The sequence below is a fragment of the Triticum dicoccoides genome, chromosome 2B, assembly GCF_002162155.2.
Source record: "Triticum dicoccoides isolate Atlit2015 ecotype Zavitan chromosome 2B, WEW_v2.0, whole genome shotgun sequence".
NCBI lineage: Eukaryota > Viridiplantae > Streptophyta > Magnoliopsida > Poales > Poaceae > Triticum > Triticum dicoccoides.
The window spans coordinates 763027023-763037767 of record NC_041383.1 but is presented as its reverse complement, the minus strand read 5'-3'; positions in this window follow the sequence as shown (position 1 = coordinate 763037767).

Genomic DNA, 10745 nt, shown 5'->3' with positions numbered 1-10745 from the left:
TTATTTTTTAATTCTTTTTGCTTTTAGTTTTAGGAAAATTATAAACTTTCTGTTAGTGCCATTACTTTTCAAATTTGAAAACACTTTTTTTGTTTTCTTTCTTGCTTTATTTATTTTATTTTGTTTCTACTTACAACAAAATACTTATTGTTGTTTTTTTGTTTTGTTTTCTGCATTATTTATTTTCTTTTGTTTTTTGCTTTATTTTTTAATTCTTTTTTGCTTTTAGTTTTAGGAAAATTATAAACTTTCCACTTTTTTAGTTTTTTTGTTTTCTTTCTTGCTTTATTTATTTTATTTTGTTTCTACTTACAACAAAATACTTATTGTTGCTATTTTTAGTTATTACGAGGGCCGAACCATAAGACATTAAAGCATTTCAAATGAACTCTGAAAAATTTGAAAGTTGGCATGGTATCATAAATTGACCCTCACATAGCATGTGCATGTACAAAACGGACAATGGTATCATACACGTCAGTTACAAAGTTGGCATGGTATCATCATAATAGTTGCGGGAGAAAGTCTTCACTTTTTCTTCGCTTGTGTCATTTGCTTATTGCGCCGTAACCATGGATAATCTTCATCGTTTATCAGGATGCTGGGGTCAGCCTTGACTTTAAAGGGAGGAATTTCATGAAACTTTTCATAATCTTCAGACATGTCTGTCTTGTCCTCCACTCCCATGATGTCCCTTTTTCCTGAAAGAACTATGTGGCGCTTTGTCTCATCGTATGATGTATTCGCTTCCTTATCTTTTCTCTTTCTCGGTCTGGTAGACATGTCCTTCACATAGATAACCTGTGCCACATCATTGGCTAGGACGAACGGTTCGTCAGTGTACCCAAGATTTTTCAGATCCACTATTGTCATTCCGTACTGTGGGTCTACCTGTACCCCGCCTCCTGACAGATTGACCCATTTGCACTTAAACAAAGGGACCTTAAAATCATATCCGTAGTCAAGTTCCCATATGTCCACTATGTAACCATAATATGTGTCCTTTCCCCTCTCGGTTGTTGCATCAAAGCGGACACCGCTGTTTTGGTTGGTGCTCTTTTGATCTTGGTCAATCGTGTAAAATGTATTCCCATTTATCTCGTATCCTTTCCAAATCAATACAGTCAAAGATGGTCCCCTGGATAACAAGTACAGCTCATCACAAACAGTGTTGTCACCTCTGATATGTGCTTCCAACCAACTGCTGAAAGTCCTGATGTGTTCACATGTAATCCAGTCATCGCACTGCTCCGTGTGTTTGGAGCGCAGACTGTTCTTGTGTTCATCGACATACGGGGTCACCAAGGTAGAGTTCTGTAGAACTGTGTAGTGTGCTTGAGACCAAGAATATCCGTCCCTGCATATTATTGAGTCCTTTCCAAGCGTGCCTTTTCCAGTCAGTCTCCCCTCATACCGCGATTTAGGGAGACCTATCATCTTAAGGCCAGGAATGAAGTCAACACAAAACCCGATGACATCCTCTGTTTGATGGCCCATGGAGATGCTTCCTTCTGGCCTAGCGCGGTTACGGACATATTTCTTTAGGACTCCCATGAACCTCTCAAAGGGGTACATATTGTGTAGAAATACGGGGCACAGAATGACAATCTCGTCAACTAGATGAACTAGGACGTGCGTCATGATATTGAAGAAGGATGGTGGGAACACCAGCTCGAAACTGACAAGACATTGCACCACATCACTCCTTAGCCTTGGTATGATTTCTGGATCGATCACCTTCTGAGATATTGCATTGAGGAATGCACATAGCTTCACAATGGCTAATCGGACGTTTTCCGGTAGAAGCCCCCTCAATGCAACCGGAAGCAGTTGCGTCATAATCACGTGGCAGTCATGAGACTTTAGGTTCTGAAACTTTTTCTCTGCCATATTTATTATTCCTTTTATATTCGACGAGAAGCCAGTCGGGACCTTCATACTAAGCAGGCATTCAAAGAAGATTTCCTTCTCTTCTTTGGTAAGAGCATAGCTGGCAGGACCTTCATACTGCTTTGGAGGCATGCCGTCTTTTTCGTGCAAACGTTGCAGGTCCTCCCGTGCCTCAGCTGTATCTTTTGTCTTCCCATACACGCCCAAGAAGCCTAGCAGGTTCACGCAAAGGTTCTTCGTCACGTGCATCACGTCGATCGAAGAGCGGACCTCTAGGTCTTTCCAGTAGGGTAGGTCCCAAAATATAGATTTCTTCTTCCACATGGGTGCGTGTCCCCCAGCGTCACTCGGAACAGCTAGTCCGCCGGGACCCTTTCCAAAGATTACGTGTAAATCATTGACCATAGCAAGTACGTGATCACCGGTACGCATGGCTGGCTTCTTCCGGTGATCTGCCTCGCCTTTGAAATGCTTGCCTTTCTTTCGACATTGATGGTTGGTCGGAAGAAATCGACGATGGCCCAGGTACACATTCTTCCTGCAGCTTGCCAGGTATATACTATCGGTGTCAAGTAAACAGTGCGTGCATGCGTGGTATCCCTTGTTTGTCTGTCCTGAAAGGTTACTGAGAGCGGGCCAATCGTTGATGGTCACGAACAGCAACGCCTTTAGGTTAAATTCCTCCTGTTTGTGCTCATCCCACGTACGTACACCGTTTCCATTCCACAACTGTAAAATTTCTTCAACTAATGGCCTTAGGTACACATCAATGTCATTGTCGGGTTGTTTAGGGCCTTGGATGAGAACTGGCATCATAATGAACTTCCGCTTCATGCACATCCAAGGAGGAAGGTTATACATACATAGAGTCATGGGCCAGGTGCTGTGATTGCTGCTCTGCTCCCCGAAAGGATTAATGCCATCCGCGCTTAAAGCAAACCATACGTTCCTTGGCTCACTTGCAAACTCATCCCAGTACTTTCTCTCGATTTTTCTCCACTGCGACCCGTTAGCGGGTGCTCTCAACTTCCCGTCTTTCTTACGGTCCTCACTGTGCCATCGCATCAACTTGGCATGCTCTCCGTTTCTGAACAGACGTTTCAACCATGGTATTATAGGAGCATACCACATCACCTTCATAGGAACCCTCTTCCTGGGGGGCTCGCCGTCAACATCACCAGGGTCATCTCGTCTGATCTTTGTACGCACCGCGGTAGAGGATGCAGTCATTAGGGCATGCATGTATCTTCTGCACCTCCAATCCTAGAGGGCATACGACCTTCTTTGCTGCGTATGTACTGTCGGGCAATTCGTTATCCTTTGGAAGCTTCTTCTTCAATATTTTAAGTAGCTTCTCAAATCCTTTGTCAGGCACAGCATTCTCTGCCTTCCACTGCAGCAATTCCAGTACAGTACCGAGCTTTGTGTTGCCACCTTTGCAATTGGGGTACAACCCTTTTTTGTGGTCCTCTAGCATGTGATCGAACTTCAGCTTCTCCTTTTGACTTTCGCATTGCGTCCTTGCATCGATAATGACCCAGCGGAGATCATCATCATCAGGCACATCATCTGGTTCCTCTTGATCTTCAGCAGCATCACCCGTTGCAGCATCATCGTGCACATCGTCTGGTTCCTCTTGATCTTTAGGAGCATCACCGTATTCAGGGGGCACATAGTTGTCATCGTACTCTTCTTCTTCACCCTCTTCCATCATAACCCCTATTTCTCCGTGCCTCGTCAAAACATTATAGTGTGGCATGAAACCCTTGTAAAGCAGGTGGGTGTGGAGGATTTTACGGTCAGAGTAAGACTTCGTATTCCCACATACAGGGCATGGACAACACATAAAACCATTCTGCTTGTTTGCCTCAGCCACTTCGAGAAAATCATGCACGCCCTTAATGTACTCGAAGGTGTGTCTTGAACCGTACATCCATTGTCGGTTCATCTGCGTGCGTTATATAATGAAGTGACCAAATTAATAGAAGTTCATCATCACATTAAAACCAAAGTAAATACATAGTTCTCATCTAACAACATAAAGCTCTGCAAAGCATCTAAATTAATTAAACCATACACTGAAACTATGTAAAACATTTCAATGCGAAAACAAATGCGATCATAATCGCAACCAATGTAACAACTGATCCAACGGCATAATGATACCAAGCCTCGGTATGAATGGCATATTTTCTAATCTTTCTAATCTTCAAGTGCATTGCATCCATCTTGATCTTGTGATCATCGACGACATCCGCAACATGCAACTCCAGTATCATCTTCTCCTCCTCAATTTTTCTAATTTTTTCCTTCAAGAAGTTGTTTTCTTCTTCAACTAAATTTATCCTCTCGACAATAGGGTCGGTTGGAATTTCCGGCTCAACAACCTCCTAGATAAATAAAATCTATGTCACGTTGGTCGGCATAATTGTCATAAACAATAAATGAACCAATAGTTATGAAAAGATAATATATACCACATCCGAATCATAGACAGGACGAGGGCCGACGGGGGCGGATACCAAAACCATCGCACTATATAAGATACAATAATAAAAGTAAGAAAATAATACAAGTATCTATCTAAACATACAAGTAAGAATATTTTTCCTTTCAGAAAGAAGATAAGAACAAGAGGCTCACCACAGTGGTGCCGGCGATGAGATCGGCGCGGGTGATCGACGACGGTGAAGACGGGGACGGGGCATGACAGACCGCTAAACCTAGACAAATATTGAGGAAAATGGAGCTTGGCGGTCGAGCTTGGAGGGGAGAAAGCTTAAGTAGTGTGGCTCGGGCATTCCATCGAACACCTCATGTGCATAGGAGGTGAGCTAGAGCACCACAAAGCTCTCCCCTCGCCGGCCATGAAAAACAGAGCACTGGGAGTGCTCTGCTCGCGAGCAGGGGGTATATATAGGCACAACCCATTGGTCCCGGTTGGTGGCCTGAACCGGGACTAAAGGGCGGCCTTTGGTCCCGGTTCGTGCCACCAACCGGGACCACTGGTGGTGGGCCAGGAGTGAGGCCCATTGGTCCCGGTTCGTTCTTCCAACCGGGACCAAAAGGTCCAGACGAACCGGAACCAATGGCCCACGTGGCCCGCCCGGCCCCCGGGGCTCAAGAACCGGGTCCAATGCCCCCATTGGTCTCGGTTCTAGATTGAACCGGGACTAATGGGCTGGACCGGCCTAGACCATTGCCCCCTTTTCTACTAGTGATAGTCCATCAAATCTTTACCGAAAACTTGAAAACTTCACAACACAAAACTCAATAGGAAATCTCATAAGCTTCGTTAGTGCAAGAAAGAAAAACCACCACATAAGGTACTGTAATGAACTCATTCTTTATTTATATTGGTGTTAAACCTACTGTATTCCAACTTCTCTATGGTTCATACCCTTACATACTAGCCATAGATGCATCAAAATAAGCAAACAACACACGAAAAACAGAATCTATCAAAAACAGAACAGTCTGTAGCAATCTGTAACTCTTGAATACTTATGGAACTCTAAAAATCCTACTAAAATAGGAAGTCCTGGAAAATTTGGCTATTGATCTACATAAAAAAGAATCAACGCAAAATCATGTTTCTGTGAACTACTAAAATTATTTTCGTCCACGCAAAGTTTCTGTTTTTCAGCAGAATCAAATTAACTATCACCATAGGTTATCCTATAAGTTCTACTTGGCACAAACACTAAAACATGAAAACACATCTAAACAGAAGGTAGATGAAAAATTTATTACTAAACAGAAGCAAAAAAAAATTGGGTTGCCTCCCAACTAGCGCTATCGTTTAACGCCCCTAGCTAGGCATTGATAATTTCAAGGATGCTCACATGAAAGACAAGAATTGAAGCACAAAGAGAGCATCATGAAACACGTGACAAACACATATAAGTCTAACATACTTCCTATGCATAGGCATATTATAGGAAAACAAATTATCATAGCAAGCAAAAACTAGCATATGCAAGGAAGCGGGAAGAAACAATAGCAATCTCAACATAACGAGAGGTAATTTAGTAACATGAAAATTTCTACAATCATATTTTCATCTCTCATAATAATTACATGTGGGATCATAAGCAAATTCAAAAAAAATAGTTATCACATAAAATATTTTCAACACGATCCACATGCATGCAAAGTTGAAACTCTTCCAAAATAGTGGGATTAACATTAACTAAAGTCATGATCTCTCCAAACCCACTTTTATCAAAAAAATTATAAGATTGAACATTCTCCAAATATGTGGGATCTAAAGTTGACACTCTTCCAAACCCACTTTCAATAATATTGCAAACACTATTATCAATCTCATATTCATCATGGGGCTTAAATAAATTTTCAAGGTCATAAGAAGAATCACCCCAATCAGGATCATTGCAACAAGTAGTAGACATAGCAAAATTAGCATCCCCAAGCTTAGGGTTTTGCATATTATTAGCACAATTGACATCAATAGAATTTATCATAAAATCATTGCAATCATGCTTTTTATTCAAAGATCTATCATGAATCGCTTAATAAAGTACTTCATCACAATTTTCAGATTCACGAATTTCAAGCATAACCTAATAAAGATAATCTAGTGCACTCAACTCACTAGCAATAGGTTCATCATAATTGGATCTATTAAATAGATTAACAAGTGGATGAGGATCCATAAACTTTTAGCAAGCGAAGATGCAAGCAAAAAGAAGGTAAATGGAAACACAAGATCGAACGGAAGGAGGGCAAAGAAAAGGCAAAGGTGAAGTGGGGGAGAGGAAAATGAGAGGCAAATGGCAAATAATGTAATGCGAGGGAGATGAGTTTGTGATGGGTACTTGGTATGTCTTGACTTGAGCGAAGACCTCCCCGGCAACGGCGCCAGAAATCCTTCTTGCTACGTCTTGAGCTTGCGTTGGTTTTCCTCGAAGAGGAAAGGGTGATGCAGCACAGTAGCGTAAGTATTTCCCTCAGTTTTTGAGAACCAAGGTATGAATCCAGTAGGAGGCTCCTCGGAAGTCCCATGCACCTACACAAACAAACAAGAACCCGCAACCAACGCAATAAAGGGGTTGTCAATCCCTTCACGTCCAATTGCGAAAGTGAGATCTGATAGAGATAATATGATAAGATAAATATTTTTGGTATTTTTATGATATAGATTGGAAAAGTAAAGATCCAAATAAAAGTAGATGGCAAACTTATATGATAAAAGAAAGACCCGGGGGCCATAGGTTTCACTAGTGAGTTCTCTCAAGATAGCATAGTATTACGGTGGGTGAACAAATTACTATCGAGCAATTGATAGAAAAGCGAATAATTATGAGATTATCTAGGCATGATCATGTATATAGGCATCACGTCTGTGACAAGTGGACCGACTCCTGCCTGCATCTACTACTATTACTCCACACATCGACCGCTATCCAGCATGCATCTAGAGTATTAAGTTTATAAAGAACAGAGTAACACATTAAGAAAAATGACATGATGTAGAGGGATAAACTCGTGCAATATGATATAAACCCCATCTTTTTATCCTCGATGGCAACAATACAATACGTGCCTTGCTGCCCCAGTTGTCACTGAGAAAGGACACCACAAGATTGAACCCAAAGCTAAGCACTTCTCCCATTGCAAGAAAGATCAATCTAGTAGGCCAAACCAAACTGATAATTCGAAGAGACTTGCAAAGATAACTTAATCACACATAAAATAATTCAGAGGAGATTCAAATATTTCTCATAGATAAACTGGATCATAGACCCACAATTCATCGGATCTCGACAAACACACTGGAAAAAGAGTTACATCGAATAGATCTCCAAGAAGATCGAGGAGAACTTTGTATTGAGAATCAAAGAGAGAGAAGAAGCCATCTAGCTAATAACTATGGACCCGAAGGTCTGTGGTAAACTACTCACAACTCATCGGAAGGGCCTTGGAGATGATGTAGAGGCCCTCTGTGGTCGATTCCCCCTCCGGCGGAGCGCCGACGAAGGCTCCAAGATGGGATCTCGCGGATACAGAAGGTTGCGGCGGTGGAATTAGGTTTTCGTGGTGCTCCTCGATGGTTTTAGGGTACGTGGGTATATATATGAGGAAGAAGTAGGTCGGTGGATGCTCGAGAGGCCCACGAGGGTGGGGGCGCGCCCACCTGTAGGGGGCGCATCGGGCACCCTCGTGGCCGCCTTGGTTGTTGCTTGACGTCCACTCCAAGTCTCCAGGTTTGCATTTGTTCTAAAAAGATCGCTCCCGAAGGTTTCATCGAGTTTGGACTCCGTTTGATATTCCTTTTCTTCAAAACACTGAAATAGGCAAAAAAATACAGCAATTCGGGTTGGGCCTCCGGTTAGTAGGTTAGTCCCAAAAATGATATAAAAGTGTAAAGTAAAGCCCATATACATCCAAAATGGGTAATATAATACTATCATGGAACAATCAAAAATTATAGATACGTTGGAGACGTATCACACACCCACTTAGTTTCTTTTTGAGCCTTCATAAACTTATAGCTCTAGTGCATCCGTTTCATGGCAATCCCTACTCATTCACATTGATATCTATAGATGGGAATCTCCGTAGCCCGTTGATACGCCTAGTTGATGTGAGACTATCTCCCTCCTTTTGTCTTCTCCACAACCACCATTCTATTCCACCTTAGTGCTATGTCCATGGCTCACCCTCATGTATTGCGTGAAAGTTGAAAAAGTTTGAGAATACTAAAGTATGAAACAATTGCTTGGCTGAAATCGGAATTGTGCATGATTTAAATATTTTGTGTGATGAACATAGAGCATAGCCAGACTATATGATTTTGTAGGGATAGCTTCCTTTGGTCATGTTATTATGAGAAGACATGATTGCTTTGTTAGTATGCTTGAAGTATTGTTGTTTTTATGTTAGTATTAAACTTTTATTTTGAATCTTATGGATCTGAATATTCTTGCCACAATAGAGAAGATTACATTGATAAATATGTTAGGTAGCATTCCACATCAAAAATTCTGTTTTTATCATTTACCTACTTGAGGACGAGCAGGAATTAAGCTTGGGGATGCTTGATACGTCTTCAATGTATCTATAATTTTTGGTGTATTTGTGCCATGTTTATAATATTTTTACATGATTTTGGTATGATTTGGTTATAACTAACCCGGGCTAATGCTGTTTTCAGCAGAACTACCGTGGTCTTGTTTTTGTGCAGAAATAAAGTTCTCGGAATGCGCTGAAAATCAATGGAGAATATTTTTGGAAAATATAAAAAATACTGGAACGAAAAGCTACCGGAGGGGAGTCCCGAGGGCACCACAAGGATGGAGGGTGCCCCTTGCCCCGTGGACTCCCTGTGGGGCCCCCTGAGGTGAATCTGAGGCCAACCCCTCCGATAAATCCCGAAACTTCCAGAACAAAACCTAGATCGGGAGTTCCGCCACCGCAAGCCTCTGTAGCCACCAAAAACCATTCGGTACCTTGTTCCGGCACCCTGCCGAAGGGGAGATCCATCACCGGTGGCCATCTTCATCATCCCGGCACTCTCCATGACGAGGAGGGAGTAGTTCACCCTCGGGGCTGAGGGTATGTACTAGTAGCTATGTGTTTGATCTCTCTCTCTCTCATGTTCTTGATTTGGCATGATCTTGATGTACTGCGAGCTTTGCTATTGTAGTTGGATCTTATGATGTTTCTCCCCCTCTATTGATACGTCTCCAACGTATCTATAATTTTTGATTGTTCCATGCTATTATATTATCTATTTTGGATGTTTAATGGGCTTTAATGTGCTCTTTATATTATTTTTGGGACTAACCTATTAACCGAGGGGCCAGTGCTAGTTTCTTTCTTTTTGCCTATTTTAGAATTTTGCAGAAAAGGAATACCAAATGGAGTCCAAATGGAATGAAACCTTTGCGATGATCTTTCTTGGACTGAAAGAAAACTAGAAGACTTGGAGATGAAGTCAGAGACGTAACAAGTAGGCCACGAGGCAGGAGGGCGCGCCCTCACCCTCGTGGGCCCCTCGTAGCTCCCCTGACCTAGTTCATTCGCCTATATATACACTCTTATACCCTAAAAACATCAGGGGAGCCACGAAACCACTTTTCCACCGCCGCAACCTTCTGTACCCGTGAGATCCCATCTTGGGGCCTTTTCCGGTGATCTGCCGGAGGGGGTTTCAATCACGGAGGGCTTCTACATCAACAGCATTACCTGTCCGATGAAGCGTGAGTAGTTTACCATAGACCTTCGGGTCCATAGTTATTAGCTAGATGGCTTCTTATCTCTCTTTGATTCTCAATACAAAGTTCTCCTCGATATTCTTGGAGACCTATTCGATGTAATACTATTTTGCGGTGTGTTTGCCAAGATCCGATGAATTGTGGATTTATGATCAAGATTATCTATTACTATTATTTGGTTCTTCTCTGAATTCTTATATGCATGATTTGATATCTTTGCAAGTCTCTTCGAATTATCGGTTTAGTTTGGCCTACTAGATTGATCTTTCTTGTCATGGGAGAAGTGCTTAGCTTTGGGTTCAATCTTGCGGTGTCCTTTCCCAGTGACAGTAGGGGCAGCAAGGCACATATTGTATTGCTGCCATCGAGGATAACAAGATGGGGTTTTCATCATATTGCTTGAGTTAATTTCTCTACATCATGTCATCTTGCTTAATGCGTTACTCCATTCTATATGAACTTAATACTCTAGATGCATCCTGGATAGCGGTCGATGTGTGGAGTAATAGTAGTAGATGCAGGCAGGAGTCGGTCTACTTGACACGGACGGGATGCCTATGTTCATGATCATTGCCTTAGATGTCATCATGATTATGCGCTTTTCTATCAATTGCT